This window comes from Aedes aegypti, chromosome 2 (assembly GCF_002204515.2).
Source record: "Aedes aegypti strain LVP_AGWG chromosome 2, AaegL5.0 Primary Assembly, whole genome shotgun sequence".
NCBI lineage: Eukaryota > Metazoa > Arthropoda > Insecta > Diptera > Culicidae > Aedes > Aedes aegypti.
In genome coordinates, this window is record NC_035108.1 from 85,587,915 (window position 1) to 85,605,941 (window position 18,027).

At 37.1% G+C, this 18,027-nt stretch overlaps 1 protein-coding gene across 1 annotated transcript in view; it reads right to left on the minus strand.

Moving 5' to 3' along the window:
• The window catches only part of LOC5571808, a 191,995-nt gene extending 175,160 nt beyond the window's left edge, over nt 1–16,835 (minus strand). Inside the window, exon 1 of the mRNA XM_021841423.1 lies at nt 16,063–16,835. The gene's annotated coding sequence lies outside the window, so the exon portion shown is untranslated. The remainder of the gene's footprint in view (nt 1–16,062) is intronic.
• Nucleotides 16,836–18,027: the final 1,192 nt, after the last annotated feature.

Genomic DNA, 18,027 nt, shown 5'->3' on the forward strand with positions numbered 1-18,027 from the left:
CAAGTGTAACCAGTGCTCTAGCATTTTTTTAGTTATGTTATTTAGTCATCACCTTGTCAGTCTTCCTTCCGAAAATATCCAAATTGCATGGTTTCCAACAATTTTCCAAAATGGCATCGGACATCGATTGTCAGTCTTCCTTCCGAAAATATCCAAATTGCATGGTTTCCAACAATTTTCCAAAATGGCATCGGACATCGATTTTCGTCATCCCCTCGTCGTGCCCGTTACAAAAATGCATAGTTTCCAACGATTTACTCCAACCGAAGGTCGCCATCTTGAATTTCAAAATGGCGTCGAATATCGATTATCGTCATCCCCTTGTCGTGCCCGTTTTTTAAACACCCATATTGAATAGATTTCCAAAGATTTTCTCCAACCGGAAGTCAATACATTGTTCAAGGCAGCGTCCATTTCTCGCAAAACATTACTAAAGAACCTATGTAAAAATGAGAGATTCTCTCCTCTCTCGCTCTCTTTCGATTATAACAGTGGAATACTAAAGCTTTTGGGAAGTTTTTCACTACAGATCGAAAGGCAGTTTCCATGACTAGCGTTTCATACAAAAAACGCAACAGAAGAGGTTAATGTGACTCAGTTATTGATCAAAGAGAAAGTAAACAAAGAGAGCCTCTCATTTGTACATAGGTCCTTTACTAATGTTTCGCGAGATTTAATACGTAACGCTGAAATTGACAATTTTCGACTCCCTCCCCCCGTCTGTAACGCATTTTGTATAAAAAATTTCCAATTTTTGTATGAGCCGTAACGCTTTCTGGAGAGGGAGTGTCTCCCCTCTAGAGCATTACGTGCCGTAAACTGAAACTGAGTGAGTGACGTAAACCGAATTAACTTGGTAAAATAAGTGACCTTAATTGAATTTGCGTAGAAAATGACTCCGTAAAATGAATTTTAGTGTGTAAATAAAAATCGAATGGTGTTTGTATGTCACGAGTTAGCTTCAGAACGGGTCAACGGATTTATATACTGCTTTCTCTGTTCAATTCGTTCAGGACTCTGACGTGTTCGTGCGTTGAAAAAGTACAGGATACTCTCCAGAATGGTCGGACAATGGGAGAAAACTAAAGTATCATTTTGTATAGGTGAATACACAAATTTGAGCATGAGTTAACTCATGCATTAGTCCATGTATGTAATTCCTAGGATTTTATATTCTGATTGGCTAACTCTGTTGCATATGTGAATATAAGTAGGGGGAGATCCCCCAGTACCGGACACTTAAGCCACTAAATTCATAATTCAAAAAATATTGATTTTATGGGCTCGTGTTACCCATTTATGATAAATATTATCATTTTTATAGTGTACAAAAATAAATTTGAAAATATAAATATGAATTTTGACATTGTGTTTTGATGATGTATTTTAGTACCAAATTGATCGATCTTGAAAGGTGGCACCCAATACCGGACACGATCTGGAAATACCTCGAATTCTGTAAATTTGAACATCATTGAATGTATACACTATAGAAATAGTTTATAATTAACAATTCAATGCAATTGCAACATTTACAAAAATAATTTGAGTTTTTCTTAGTTTGCAAGATGCCTATCAAAAACCTCTTTCATATATGATGAAAAATAGCACATTTTACGATTATGTTATGAATGTTTATTCTTCTTAATTTTATTGCATGTTTGATCCATGGTCGACGGAACCCATGAAAAATGAAAGTATTTTGAGACACTGATGCAATAATTACAAAGATATCATATAACATATCAAGCTGTCCGAAACTGAGGGACAGGAGGTGCTTAACCAAAATTGCAATCTGTCCATATTTACTTCAATTATGGTACAAAATACATTCATACTATCAAATTAGGATTATGTTCGATCATGCTTGCGGGATCCAAAGTATTTTTTCATATTCAAAATAATTACTAAATAGGCTGATAGCTCCATGCATTGCGTAGTTTGTGCTACGATAGGGCAGTCGCAGCATTGCACTGTTACGCAAAGCCCGAGGTTGAACGTTGACGTTTATCTGTTGCAATATAGATGGGCAGTCAATCCGGTTACCCAGTGCATCAGCGATCAGAAGAGCCTAAGGACTAAGGAAGATGAATGAACGTCGGTGAAGTTTTTGGCACAGCGAAAAATAAACCCAAGCGTCCTGGATGCCTTGTCTACTACGTACGAAATATGCTGTTTGTACGTGAGTTGGGAATCCAAAATTACTCCCAAGTCCTTAACATGCTCTACTCGTTCTATGTCCGTTCCACGCAAAGTGTATTGATAGACAAACGGTTGCTTTTTCCTTGAGAAGGTTATCACAGAGCACTTGTCAGGGTTGACTACCATGCGATTCACACTGCACCAGTTGGCAAAGGCGTCAAGTTGCTGTTGCAGAAAACGGCAATCGTCGATGGAGCGTATGCGGAGAAATAATTTGAGATCGTCCGCGTAAGACAATCGTGGTCCTTTAAGCGCCAAATTCACATCGTTGAAATACAGGAGAAATATCAGGGGGCCCAGGTGGCTTCCTTGAGGGATACCCGATGATGCAGAGAAAGTGTCAGAGTGACAGTCTCCTATGGCAACAAGTAGATGGCGGTCTGTCAAATAGCTATGAAACCATTGTAAAAGATTCCCGTTAATTCCAAGCCTTTCTAATTTTGCGATCGCTATGGCATGGTTTAGCTTGTCAAAGGCCGCGGACAAATCAGTATAAATCACATCTGTCTGCGCTCTTTGGGTCATACTTTCAGTAGCGTATGAAGTGAGACACAACAAGTTGGTGGTTGTAGAGCGCCCAGCGATGAACCCGTGCTGATCATCGCTCAAATACTGTTTGCAGTGGGAAAGTAATGGTCCCATGACTACTAGTTCGAATAACTTCGAAACTGCACTCAGCGATGTTATTCCTCGATAATTATTTACATCTCGTTTGCATCCTTTCTTATGAACCGGGAACATATGTGCTTTCTTCCAGAGCGAAGGGAAAGTTCCGCATGATAATGACAATCGGAACAGCCGACAAAGAGGATGCAGTAAGTGATCGATATTTGTCTTAAGAAAAGCTGGAGGTACACCGTCAGGTCCTGGATTGAATGATGTTTTAAGTTGGGAAGCAGCATCGGCTATCATCGATTCATCAATATGGAAGGTGCTTAGCGAATGACTAAATATAGGCAGCCCATTGACGGCAAGATTGACTTGGTCCGCATCCAACGTTTCGGTGGAGAACACTTCGGCGAATTTGGCACCGAAGAGTTGACAAATCTCTGAAGTTGATGATCCCAATCGGCCGTTGTATAACATTGATGAGGGCAAGCCAGACTCTTTACGCTGCTCATTTGATTCAGCTTTTATGATCAATTCATGGGCATGGAAACAATGTAGACACCTGATGGAAAATACATTCATCATTTAAGACCTCTACAAAAAATGTTGCAGGCTCCGTAACTTTCGATTTTCATCGTAAATCGTGAATTTAGGCTTTAGGAAATTTGGTCGAAACAACGGTTGGTCAAATAATATTTGGTCGAAAGCATATTTAGTCGAAGGGACAGTTGGTCGAAAACCTTTAGAACATTTCGTCAAATGCGGTTTTATCGAACGGAAATTTGATTGAGAGCTTATTTTGAATTGGCTTATTGAAAACTCGTTTGATAAATTGAACACATAGCCGAAATACAACCTTTGCACGATGAAATGCATGGTTTGAGCTTTAAAACATATGGTCAAAAGTTTATTTTAAGTAAACTGACACGCATTCCCCAAATGGCTGGGAACGTGCTTCTGAAGTTAAGCAAATATCCGAGATTTCGAAGGTTTTTCAATTTTGCTTTAGATAATTTATTATTCTTTTAAAATGTCATAATTCTTTGTATAATTGCTCAACAAGCTATTTCATTACTAAATTATGTGAACATTTTTAGTGTATTATTATTTATTTATTATTCTTTCAAAATGTCATCGTTCTTCGTAATAAACTGCTGATTTCCATCTGTTGGAAACATTCGAAGAGAGTGATCTAGTCTTATCTTAAAGTTTACAGACGTGGGTACGATTTTGGAATGCGGAAACCATACTTAAAACGGCAGAAAAAAAAATACCGAAGTGAATCTTAAGTATCGCCAATAGGAAGAGTTCCTCTAATTTTGGGCCACTCGCTTATTGAGACTTTCAGTTAAACATCATTTCGTAAGTAAATATGTGGCTTTGCTGATGCTGTTCATGACATTAGATAAATAGTTAAGTTTGCGTGGAAGTTTTGGGTTCATTCACAAAATTCATAACGGTGAAAATGGCCATTTTTTACACCCACCCACCCCCTCGTTACGCTTTTTTTATGGATATGCTACGAATTTTATAGGTGCTGTAACATTTCGAGGACACCTACCCACCTTCTACAGCTTTATGAAATTTATGAATTCATTATGGTTTCTATGAGAGCACCGAGAAAAAGTTCGATCTATTCGAAGGTCGGCTCCAGAGGCAAGTTCCTCGTCAATTGGATGATTTGTGCCATTGTGAAAACTGTTCTTATTCTTTATATCGGGAAGATCAGACGAATTGACTGAGGAAATTTGGCTTGCTTCCATTAGACTAGCATCTTGATTAGCAGAACAAGCGTCAAAAAAAGTGTTATCGATAAAATTCTACTCTCAAAAATAATTGAACTAAACTTAAAACTTTGTTTTCATTGTTATTATTTAGATTTGACCAAATGTCCTTTCGAAGAAATGTCAGTTACACCCAATGTCATAAGTTTTCTACTGCAATAAAACTTTTTCGACTAAACGTCATTCGACAAAACGTCATTCGACCAAATGTCTTTCGACCAAATGTCAAAGATTTAGTATATTATTCTATTCAACTATTCTTTAGAACTACTTTTTCGTGTAAAACACAACAAATCGAAGCTTTCCCAAATCAACAGAATTACAAGTCGTTAGTTCTCAAAAGAAATTTTCAAAATAGTTAAAACGATATGTTGAATGATTGTATGAAGTGCTAATGGAACACACAGTTGGAACGTCTTACCAGCAAGAAGAATACAAAGCATTTGTATGAGAAAATAACAATTCTGAAAGGAAAAGTGAAATTTTTGATTATATAAATGCGACATATCACCATGGGTCGGCCATACTGTGTTGATATACGTCGAAAATGATGCTCAACTTAAAATTTATTAAATTTTTGAAATTAGTGTAATTCTATATAAATCCATGAATGTGATAGAGTCAAAAATACAAAAGTTAACTTTTTCGAATTTTTGCCGATGAAATATTTTTCAATAGCTGTAAGCTTTTTTTTTACTACAAAGGATAATTTTCAGTGAAAAGAGATCGGAAGTTAATGTGAATTCAATAATATGTGGGTTCAGCACACTGTGTAACGCTCAATATTTTTGGCTCAAAGTTAGAGGTTTCTTTATCATGTGGTTTGAATACAGTAGAGTACCAAACTTTTGGTTTCTAGAACTTTTAAAACATAAGCCGCATCGTAATGTTCTGTTCTTGAAAATAATGAATCATACTTAGACTTTTTTTATACGAAGTGCACCCATTGAGTGTGTATTACAAAGCAAAGCAAACAATAGTCCACCTTTATTTCCAATTTAAAAGCAAAATAACTATCATCGATTTCGAAATTTTCGAAACCAGTTTTTTGCACAAAACTGAAGCAATTTCTATGAAAATATATCATTGGATAACATCAACTATCTGTAATGCAGTGATAGATTTTCAAAGGTTTTTTTTTATTTCACTACAATACAATAAAATTACGATACAATGAGCCTTAATGAACCTCAATAGTAGTGCTACAAAAGAACATTATTAAATGATGACTATGATTTTTTCAAGCATAGGAAACGTGTACCAGTTGTGGATATAATGTTTCCCTGTTTGGCCATATGTAGCTTTTCAAAAACTTTCACATTTTGAAAACCTCTGAATATTTTAACACAGTGGTTCTCAAGCTTTAGCATTTTACGAGCCAAAATCATGATTTTCAATCAGAGTTGCGGGCCACATAATGAAATTTCAATAATTGTGTCCTGAGTTATGTCAAAATGCATATGCGTCTGATCTCATTGACTCCTATTTTTTTAACAAAAAAGAAAAACAAATGAAATTTGGATGTATTTTAGATTTGTTTTGTTTTTTTTAAACACAAAATATGGAGATATCCTCTAAGTAAGTTTTTTTTCGAAAGAGATTGACTAAATTTCTCCCGATCACCTTCGAATTTATCTTTCTAAGAGATTTTATTGGTTTTGTTGCTAAAGAAACATTAATTATCATTAGCATATATTTTTCCAATTTTATCATTTGAGAAATTGTATTTTTTTCGGTATTTCCACTCATTATAAACATTGAAAAATCACTCGTTGTTAAAGAGCCAGATTTAAATTCGGGATCCTTTTCGAAATTCTGTAAATTTTTTTTGAAAATATTTTAAATTTTTGGCTTAAGTTAATTTTTTTCAACATTTGATAGTGATTTGTTTTACCGATGATTTAGAAGATTGCTCTCAAAACATTGCACAGTGAGAAAATCGAGCTCCAAAACGCGACTAAATGCAATATCTCAGCTGGGTAACGGTTCCAGGAAATGATTTTGGCCATTCTAGATCGGAAAAAGTCTTCTGAATCGATTGGTGGTGGTCCTATTGACCGGAGACTTCGCCCTGGCCACCTAGAGCCCTGGAATCATCCTGAGTTCCTTACAGCATGTAGGATTAATGGACTGAAATTAACTGTCATGATTACGTTTTGCTGCGAAGCCGCACACGAAAATATTCTTACATAGGGGATTTAGTGAAATGAATGATTGACCGTTATGGCCATTTTATGGTATCGAAGCAAACCCGGAACATCCGTAAAATTGGAAATATTAAAAAAAAATATATTCTGATAGTTCCTTTGTATCTTGTTTGTTAGAAATAAGTATTCTTACAATTTGTATTTAATAATCTGAATGTTTGACCATTACGGCCATTTTATGGTTCCGGACTAACCCGGAACATCTGTAAAATTTTCCATATTGAAAAAAAAAGATTATTCATATGTTCCTTGTTGATTAAAATTAAGTATTCTAACATATTGGATTTAGTGATATAAATGTTTGATCACTATGACCATCTTATGGTTCCGTAATTAACCCGGAACATCCGTTAAATTGAAAAAAAAAAATGTTTTGATAGGTTCTACGTTCTATGTTTGTTTTAATTAAGTATTCTTAAATGTCGAATTAAGTTATATGGATGTTTAACCATTATGGTCATTTTATGATTCCTAAACTAACCCGGAATAACCGTATATATTCCATATTGGAAAAAAAATCTGATAGTTCAGGAAGAATGCTAATAGAAATTATTGAAAGAACTCCTGGAAGTATAGAAGAAACTTCAGGAGAATCTCTGAAGGAACTCCTAGAAAAACAACTGTAGAAATCCATAAGGTAAAATCTCTGGAGGAACTTGAAGAAATCCTTTAAGGGATTCAAGGAAGAATTCCTGGAAGAACTTCTAAGGGATCTCTAGCGGATCTCCTTTAAGAATCTCTTGTGAAACGCTTGGAGGAATCGCTGGAGAAGCTCCTGAAGGAAAATAACTCTGAAGGAATTCCCGAAGGAACTCCTGGAGGAATATTTGGAGTAATATTCAAAAGAATACTTGGAGGAACTCCTGGAGGAATTTCCGAAGAACCTCCTGGAGGAATTTCTAAACGAACTCCAGGAGGAATTCCTAAAGGAACTCCTAGAGAAATTCTTGAAAGAATTTCTGGAGGTATTACTGAAGGAATTCCTGGACAAAGTCATGAAGATACTCCTGGAGGAAACTCCAAAAGGAACTCTAGAAAAAAAAAACCTGAAGGATCTTCTGAGGGAATTTCTTGAGCAACTGGATGAATTCCTGAAAGAACTCTTGGAATAATTCCTGAAGGATATATATATATATATATATATATATATATATATATATATATATATATATATATATATATATATATATATATATATATATATATATATATATATATATATATATATATATATATATTTTTTTTTTTTTTTTTGATTTGAACTCCTGGAGGAATTCCTTAAGGAACTCTTGGACGTATTACCGGAGGAACACCTGGAGGAATTCCTTGAAGAACTCATGGTAAAATTACTGAAGGAACTCCTGAAACCCTGTAGAAATCTCGTGGAGGAATTTCTAAATGCACTCTTAAAGAAACTCCTGAAGGATTATCCTGAAGGAGCTCCTGAAGTAATTCCTGAAAAAACTCCTGGAGGAATCCCATAAGGGGTTCCTAGTGGAACTCTTGTAGGAATTCCTGAAGGAACTTCTAGAATAATTCCTAAAGGAACTCCTGAAAAAATTCCTGAAAGAACCCCTGCAGAAATTCCTGAAGCTACTACGGGAGGAATTCCTGAAAATAATCCTGAAGGAATTCCCGAAGGAACTCCTGCAGGAATATTTGGAGTGAAATTTGAAGGAATATCTGGAGAAATTTCCGAACAACCTCCTGGAGGAGTTCCTGAAAGAACTCCTGGAAAAAATCCTGAAGAATTCCTGGAGGAATCCCTAGGAAACTTCCGGAGGAATTCCCGAAGGGTTTCCTACAGGAACTCTTGGAGGAATTCCTGAAGGAACTCCCTGATGGAATACGTGTAGGATGTCCTGAAGTAAATCATCGAAGATTCCCTGGAGTAAATCTTGAAGGAACTCCTGGAAAAATTCTTGTAGGAAATCATGGATGAATTCCAGGAGGAATTGTTGAAGGAAACCCTGGAGGATTTCCTGAAAGATCTCCTGGAGGAATTCCTGAAGGAACTTCTGGAAGTATATTTGGAGGAATTCCTGGATGAATACCTGGAGGAGCTCCTGGGCTAATCTCAGAAGAAACTCTTTCAAGAATTCTTGGAAGAACTCCTGAAGGTATAACTAAAGAAACTCCGTGATGAATTCCTGGAGATACTCCTGGAAAGGTTCCTGAAGGTACTCTTGGAGTAATTCCTGAAGGAACTTCTTAAGGAATTCCTGTAGAAACTTCTGAAGGAACCCTTGAGGTATTACAGAAGGAACACCTGGAGAAATTCCTGAAGAATCTCTTGGAGTAATTCTTGAACGAACTCTTGGTAAAATTCCTGAAGGAACTCCTGGAGCAATTCTTGAAGCGAACCCTGGAGGAAATCTTTATAGATCTTCAAAAGTAAATTATGAAGGAATTGTTAGAGGAATTCCTGAAGATATACCTGGAGTATTTTCCCGAAAGAACTCATCAAAAGACTCCTGGAAGAATTTCTGTAGAATTTCCTGGAGGAATTCCTGAAAGCACTTTCTGCAGAATTTCTGGAGATATCCCTGAAGAATTCCTGGAGATATCCCTAAGATACTCCTGGAGCAATTCTTAAAGGGTTTCCTAAAGAAACTCTTGGAGTAATTCCTGAAGGAACTCCTGAAATAATTTCTGGGGGAATTCCGGAAGAAAATCCTAGAGTAACTCCTAAAGGAATTCCTTAAGTAAATCCTTGAAGATTTTCTGAAAGATTTCTTGGAGTAATTCCTGAAGGAACTTCTGGAAGAATTATCGAAGGAATTCATGAAGGAATTCCTGAAGAAGTTTTTGAAGGAAACTCTGGAGAATTTCCTGAAAGATCTGCTAGAGGATTTTCTGATTACGCTCATGGAGGAATTTTTGAAGATACTCCTGGAAGATTTTCTTGAAGGAACTCTTGGAGGAATCTTAAAGAAAAAACTTCTGTCAGAATTCCTGTAAGAGCTCATTGAGAAATTCCTAAAAAAAAAACTCTTGGAGGAATTCATGAACGAACTTCTTGATAAATTCCTGAAGGAATTCCTTTGTATTTCCTGGAGGATTTCGATGGAAGATTCCACAAGAACAAATAAAAGAATCACTCATAATTAATAATTCATAAATTAATATTAATAAGAGATCCCATGTGAGTTTGCTAGTGGAATTCCGAAGATTTTCTCGAATAAATCTTTCGGAAACCCCCTCTGAAATCACATCGTCAGGATTAGAGAAGTACTATTTCATATACAGTCATCTCTCCCTCACTCGATATTCCGTATGTCGATATCGAACCATAGCAAAAGTTGATTTTTAAGGATGCCTCGATGGTCGAATAACATCTGTAAAATTTTCCACATTGAAAAAAAAAACTGATAATTCATATAAATCAGGAATTCTCACAGAAGTTTTTTTTTAGGATTTCTCCAAGAGTTCTTTCAAGAAAATCTTCCAGAAGTATCTTCAAGAATTCCTCCATGAGCGTTTTCAGAAAATCCTCTAGCAGATCTTTCAGGAAATCCTCCAGAGTTACCTTCAAAAACTCCTTCAGGAATTCCGCCATGAATTCCTTCGATAATTCTTCCAGGAGTTCCTTCAGGAATTACTCCAGGAAATCTTTCAGAAAATCTTCAAGGATTTACTTCAGGAATTCCTTCAGGAGTTACTCCAGGATTTTCTTCCGGAATTAACCCAGAAATTCTTTCAAGAGTTCCTTCAGGAATTACTCCAAGAATTTCTCTAGGAATTGCTGAAAGAGTATCTTAGGGATATCTCCAGGAATTCTGCAGGAAGTGCTTTCAGGAATTCCTCCAGGAAATTCTACAGAAATTCCTCCAGGAGTTTTTGAGGTGTTCTTTCGGGAAAATACTCCAGGTATATCTTCAGGAATTCCTCTAACAATTTCTTCATAAATTACTTTTGGAGATCTATAAAGATTTCCTCCGGGGTTCGCTTCAAGAATTGCCCAGGAGTTCCTTCAGGAATTTTACCAAGAGTTCATTCAAGAATTACTCCAAGAGATTCTTCAGAAATTTCTCCAGGTATTCCTTCAAATTTCACTCCAAATATTCCTGCAGGAGTTCCTTCGGGAATTCCTTCAGGATTATTTTCAGGAATTCCTCCCGTAGTAGCTTCAGGAATTTCTACAGGTATTTCTCAGGAATTTCTGCAGGGGTTCTTTCAGGAATTTTTTCAGGAGTTCCTTTAGGAATTGTTCTAGAAGTTCCTTCAGGAATTCCTACAAGAGTTCCACTAGGAAACTCTTATGGGATTCCTCCAGGAGTTTCTTCAGGAATTACTTCAGGAGGTCCTTCAGAATAATCCTTCAGGAGTTTCTTTAAGAGTGCATTCAGAAATTGCTCCACGAGATTTCTACAGGGTTTCAGGAGTTCCATCAGAAATTTTACCAAGAGTTCTTCAAGGAATTCCTCCAGGTGTTCCTCCGGTAATACGTCCAAGAGTTCCTTAAGGAATTCCTCCAGGAGATTAAATAAAAAAAAAAATATATATATATATATATATATATATATATATATATATATATATATATATGTATATATATTTATATATATATATATATATATATGTATATATATATATATATATATATATTTATATATATATATATATATATATATATATATATATATATATATATATATATATATATATATATATATATATATATATATATATATATATATATATCTTTCAGGAATTATTCCAAGAGTTCTTTCAGGAATTCATCCAGTTGCTCAAGAAATTCCCTCAGAAGATCCTTCAGGTTTTTTTTTCTAGAGTTCCTTCTGGAGTTTCCTCCAGGAGTATCTCCATGCCTTGGTCCAGGCATTCCTTCAGTAATACCTCCAGAAATTCTTTCAAGAATTTCTCTAGGAGTTCCTTCAGGAATTCCTCCTGGAGTTCGTTCAGAAATTCCTCCAGGAGGTTCTTCGGAAATTCTTCCAGGAGTTCATCCAAGTATTCTTTTGAATATTACTCCAAATATTCCTCCAGGAGTTCCTTCGGGAATTCCTTCAGAATTATTTTCCTTCAGGATTTACTTCGGGAATTACTCCAGGAGTCCCTTAAGAAATTCCTCCAGGAGCTGCTCCAGCGATTCCTCCAAGCGTTTCACGAGAGATTCTTGAAGGAGATCCGCTAGAGATCCTTTAGGAGTTCTTCCAGGAATTCGTTCTTGAATCCCTCCAGTTGTTTTTCTAGGAGTTCCTTCAGGGATTCTCCTGAAGTTTCTTCAGGAATTATTCCAGGAATACTTCCAGGAGTTCTTTCAAAGATTTCTATTAGCTTTCTTCCTGAACTATCAGATTTTTTTTGCAATATGGAATATTTACGGTTTTTTTTTCTTCTATCTTTATTAACGAGATTTTTAGCCCTGGGCTAGTTCATCTCGGGACCAACGGCTTTACTTCCCTTCCGAAGGAAGTCGTCACTGAAATTTTTTAGTGACTATCTCGGGGATGGGATTCGATCCCAGGTTCTCGGCGTGAGAGGCGTGTGTTCTAACCACTACACCAGGTCCGTCCCACATATTTACGGTTGTTCCGGGTTAGTTTAGGAAGCATAAAATGACCATAATGGTCAAACATTCATATAACTTAATTCGACATTTAAGAATACTTAATTAAAACTAACATGGAACATAGAAACTATCAGAACTTTTTTTTCAATTTAACGGATGTTCCGGGTTAATTACGGAACCATAAGATGGTCAAAGTGATCAAATATTCATAGCACTAAATCCAACATGTTAGAATACTTAATTTTAATCAACAAGGAACATATGAATAATGTTTTTTTTTTCAATATGGAATATTTTACAGATGTTCCGGGTTAGTTCCGGAACCATAAAATGGCCGTAATGGTCAAACATTCAGATTACTAAATACGAATTGTAAGAGTACTTCTTTCTAACAAACAAGAGACAAAGGAACTATCAGAAAAAAAAATGTTTTCAGTATTTCCATTTTTTCGGATATTCCGGGTTTGTCCCGGAACCATAAAATGGCCGTAATGGGCAAATATTCAGATTATTAAATACGAATTGTAAGAATACTTATTTCTAACAAACAAGAGACAAAGGAACTATCAGAATATATATTTTTTTAATATTGCCAATTTTACGGATGTTCCGGGTTTGCTTCGATACCATAAAATGGCCATAACGGTCAATCATTCATTTCACTAAATCCCCCATGTATGAATATTTTCGTATGCAGCTTCGCAGCAAAACGTAATCATGACAGTTTATTTCAGTTCTATTAATTCTACTTGCTGTAAGGAACTCAGGACGATTCTAGGGCTCTAGGTGGCCAGGGCGAAGTCTCCGGTCAATGGGACCACCACCAATCGATTCAGAAGACTTTTTCCGATCTAGAATGGCCAAAATCATTTCCTGGAACCGTTACCCAGCTGAGATATTGCATTTAGTCGCGTTTTGGAGCCCGATTTTCTCACTGTGCATTGAAACGAAACCCACGAGAATGCCTAAATTGAACAATTGTTTTTATTCAAATTTGTATCATCGTTCAACAAAATTTAACAATTTTGGACATGGTGAACCTTAAAAAAATCCATTTTTTGTACAGTAAAACCTCCATGAGTCAATGTTTAATGAATCGATATCGACTCATGGAAACATACTAAAAACAAAATATCATGGTTACTTTGATGGACCCTTCAAACAGCTGACTAAAGCTGAGGGGTGCGGACTCGAACATTTTAGTCATTCAATTTGAGCACAATATTTTCCACCAGTGCTAACCGTTGTTTGTTTGCTTGTCTCACAGGAAACCATTTTCAATGTGCACACTTAAAATGCTTCACACAAAGCTTCTGCAGTTTGATGCAGGCAATAAGTCCAATAATTCAGCTGAATCAGATAGTTTCTGACCGTACACTAGTAGAGAATATATTTTACAACAGTTTTAAAAAAGTTATGCATAAACAAGACCAAGTATAACGTTTCTTCAAAGTTTTCAATTTTTGTGTAACATGAAACATCTAACATATTTTAGCGTGACTAAGTAATGACCGCAGACTCCTAGGCATACTCTGATAACTTTTATGAAAATTTTAGCTTGACAGTAGCCAGGCTGCTTGTTGATATCTACTTCGCACCCCCCAGGTCCAAAGCATTTCTGTTCCATGACTCGATATCTTCATGGTCCTTTCATATATCGATCTATGGAGGTTTGACTGTGTATGCCAAAATCGAACGGGCACTGCAATTCCATACGAGTTAGTCTCCAGTTTTTTTTGCTTTTGAAGCCCATTGTTTGCTATTTTTCTTGTAGAACACCTTTTCTCTTCTCGAAGATAAAAAAATAAAGGAAAATTTAACAATTGTAGGGCTTAGTCGGTTCTGAGTTGAGTTTATATAAAATTGTACTATTTTCAAAATTGACAAAGATAATTTTAAGTGTTTTTTTTTTGATCAGCAGGAAAAATGACATAAATTGTAGAAATTTTACTTGTTTATTGGTTCCCATACATTTTGTATGAAATGAAAAATAGTTGAAAAAACTTCAAAGATTTCTCAAACCAGGGTTTTGTCACTTACACCCATACCGTTTAGATTCATATTACAGACACTTAAGGCTTCTTTGAAGTATAAGCCATCTGAAAGCATATCAATTAAATCATTCTATATGATACCTCAGCGTTATCATGATATCAAAACACTTACCTTTCGAATGGTTGGTGAAGATTTGAATTCCACAACTTGAATAAGTTTAAATAAATAGAAATGTGGGCAATCTCCATGATCCTTATTCCAGAAGCCACCTTACTTTTGCTTCTTATTCTGGACGCTATGATTCGAATTCTGGACAACTCGTTAAAAGCAAAGTTGAAAAGTAAAACCGTGAATTAAAGACTACCAGCCGTTAGCCGTCGTGGGTTCGAATCCCACCGGTCGAGGATCTTTTCGGGTTGGAAAATTTCTCGACTTCACAGGGCATAGAGTATCTTCGTACCTGCCACACGATATACACATGCAAAAATGGTCATTGGCATAGTAAGCTCTCAGTGAATAACTGTGGAAGTGCTCATAAGAACACTAAGCTGAGAAGCAGGCTCTGTCCCAGTGGGGACGTAACGCCAGAAAGAAGAAGAAGCCGTTAGCCGTTGAGGGGCCCAGATAGCCGTAGCGGTAAACGCGCAGCTATTTCAGCATGAGGGTCGTGGGTTCGAATCCCGCTGGTCGAGGATCTTTTCGTATAGGAAATTTTCTTGATTCCCAGGGCATAGAGTATCTTCGTACCTGCCACACGATATACACATGCAAAAATGATCAATCGGCAACGAAAGCTCTCAGTTAATAACTGTGGAAGTGCTCATAAGAACACTAATCTGAGAAGCAGGCTTTGTCCCAGTTGGGACGTAATGCCACAAAGAACCTTTAACTCTTTCATGAAATTTGTAAACAACAAGGCCAGCAAAAGTCAAAATCCCATACAAAATCAAAACAATGCAAAGGCCTATAATTAGTTGAGGATTGTAAATTTTCATGGATTGCTATGGAAAAAGCTTATTAACCCTTCAGTCGTCGCGCGGTTTGCCACCGTCAGAACCACCACGCTGATTCTGTGTACGATAAGCGAGGTGTTTTCGCCACTGTTGTACAAAATACAACAGCGTGACGACTGAAGTGTTAAAACGAATCTCCAAATTGGCAGCTTTTGAACGGCGAATTTTGAAACATTTCAATTGACACCTTCCCCATATAAAGTTGAGTGTCCGGAAATTAAAGCTGTCCGGAATTTGAATCACAACGGTATCGAACTTCTTAAACACACAAAATGATAAAAATTGAAAACAATTAAATAATCACAAAACAGGCTCCAAAACGCAAAATTTCGTTTTACGAACCAAACTCACTCGATCTACGAACTGATTCACAATTTACGAACCAATTTAATTTACGATCTAGTTCATTTGTTATTGTGGTTATAGTGTATATACTATATGTAATGTTGATCCATTATTTCATGAACTCTCTCAGAAGTTAGGAAAGCATATGCAAACTACTTTGGAAATATTGCTGTTACTTTGGAAATATTGCTGAATTCGTGTAGTTAGGCCATCAATAAGGCCAAGCATCAAAACGATCCTTGCGATTTTTTCAAACATTTTTCAGACAAACAGTTGAGTTAAAGAAATCAATTGGTAAGCGCTGATTTGATGGAGGTTTTTTTCTGGTAACAACGGTCTGGAGAGCACCATGATTCTGCTCTGCAACTTACATCACATTTGTTGGTGCGAAAATTGGAATCACTCTCGTGAAGGGCACGCCGCACCTCTTGGCTTGGTTTTGTGGCGACCCAAAAACAACTCCCACTGGTAATTGTCAAAAAAAAATCTGCTTACTCGACCTTGGCGGCACAAGTGCAGCTATGGGTAGGCAATTTCACTTTCATGTGCACACCCGTACGTACGGTGTCAGGATTGTGTTCCACCAGCAGAGTTACTCAATTGTGACCGTGCTGCTCAGCGTGTGCTTTTGTTGCTTTCCTTCATTCCACCCGATGGTTGAGGTCTCGATTGCATGCGTCAGTACCAGCGAAACGAAATGTCACTGCTGCAGCGATGCAATGCTCAAGCACGCCGGCAATGCACTTCCACCCAGAAGAAACCAAATTCACTCGAGTGCTTCAATTATATCGCCTTGTGGAGTCTCACTTCACTCTCGGAGGTGCCTGAAATGCCACGAATTTCCCCGTTTCGTCTTCTTCTGCATCCACCGAATCTGACAAGAACGAACGATACGCGATCACCTTTGTTGCACTCGCGCTTACACACACTCATACACTGCCACCCCCCGAAAAGTTAAGGGTGGCAATCTTATGCTGAGAATTCGACACCCTTCGGAATGACTCGCGAAAATTTGCGAAAACAGAACTCGTCTCAAAGGTGCTTTCAATGCCGCGAACAGCTTCTCGCAAATCGAAGAGAGAAAGATACCCGAGCACACTCCGCAAAGGCTGTGCATAAACTGACGATCGGATCTTCGGAGCCGGCGGAGATATACGGGAATTATATAAATTCACCCAAAGCATAGCACAAAGCTTCGGCGCGAAAGAGCAACTTCTCAGCGTCCAAGATCGCCGCCGCGAAGATCGGCGGAGAGAATGAGATGCTGCTCAGCAGCCGACGGTGACGTCAGCTCATCACCACACGCGAACAGTGACGTCATGGATGGGTGGAATGCACCTCAACACGATAAGCTCAGCTGTTTCAGACGATGACGAGTGACGACGCCGATGGGAGCCGGTGGCGTCCGCCAATGTGGACGATGACGTAGCAGCGAGGCCGCGTGGTTGAGGGTGGCTTGAGCGTTTTCTCTTTGCTCTGACTTCTGGGAGATGCGAGACTCGAATCGATCTCCGAAGAAAAGAGAGGCTGAGATAACTTGGGGGAGAACCCTTTCGAGACTGTTGATCGTTCGGCGAATGTTCAATTCATTGGATCGAGTTTATCTCCATGGGTTGTGTTTTGGATGGATGAATAAAAATGCCTACGTTTTAATAAATAAGCATCATAATTTAGGGGCAACTTTATAATTTTACACAAATATTTATTTAAATTTAAATTATTTATTTATTTCTTCAATTATACTTTTAGAATAATCTCACCCTAAAAGCCATAGGTAACCAAGTGTATAGCTTGCTGTTACTATAAAAACGAATGGATTTACGCGTTATTTAACGCTCCTTTGTTAAAGTGAAGAACTTACTCTATCACCCAGTGGTGATAGTTTTTGTCTTTGTCCTTTCATTTGTTTATATACTACTCTATGACTTTTAGGGCAAGATCATAAGTTATGCGAGAGTTATACGGATTAATCTGATTCTTGAATCACGTTTCATAAGTCAAGAGATTCATAAATTGGTTAAGTCATGACGAGTACCCTTGGAAATAGATTTTAGCCTAGAACAACTTGGGACAAAAATATGAGATGTGTAAAGTTTGATTTGATTTGATTTTTTAGTGTAGTCCACATATTTAGCCAAACTAAAGTACGAATTTTTATTTAATTTTAACGTTAGTTTTTTTATAAGCTTTTGAGCAGTGTATAAAGATGTACAAAAATAGTACAATAATGCAGCATACCGTGCTGCATCGAAAGCCGGACACTGACCTTTTTAAAGGCCGGTGCCTGGAATTTGAAGCATTCGGACACTACGAATCATGACGGTACTTCATTCAAA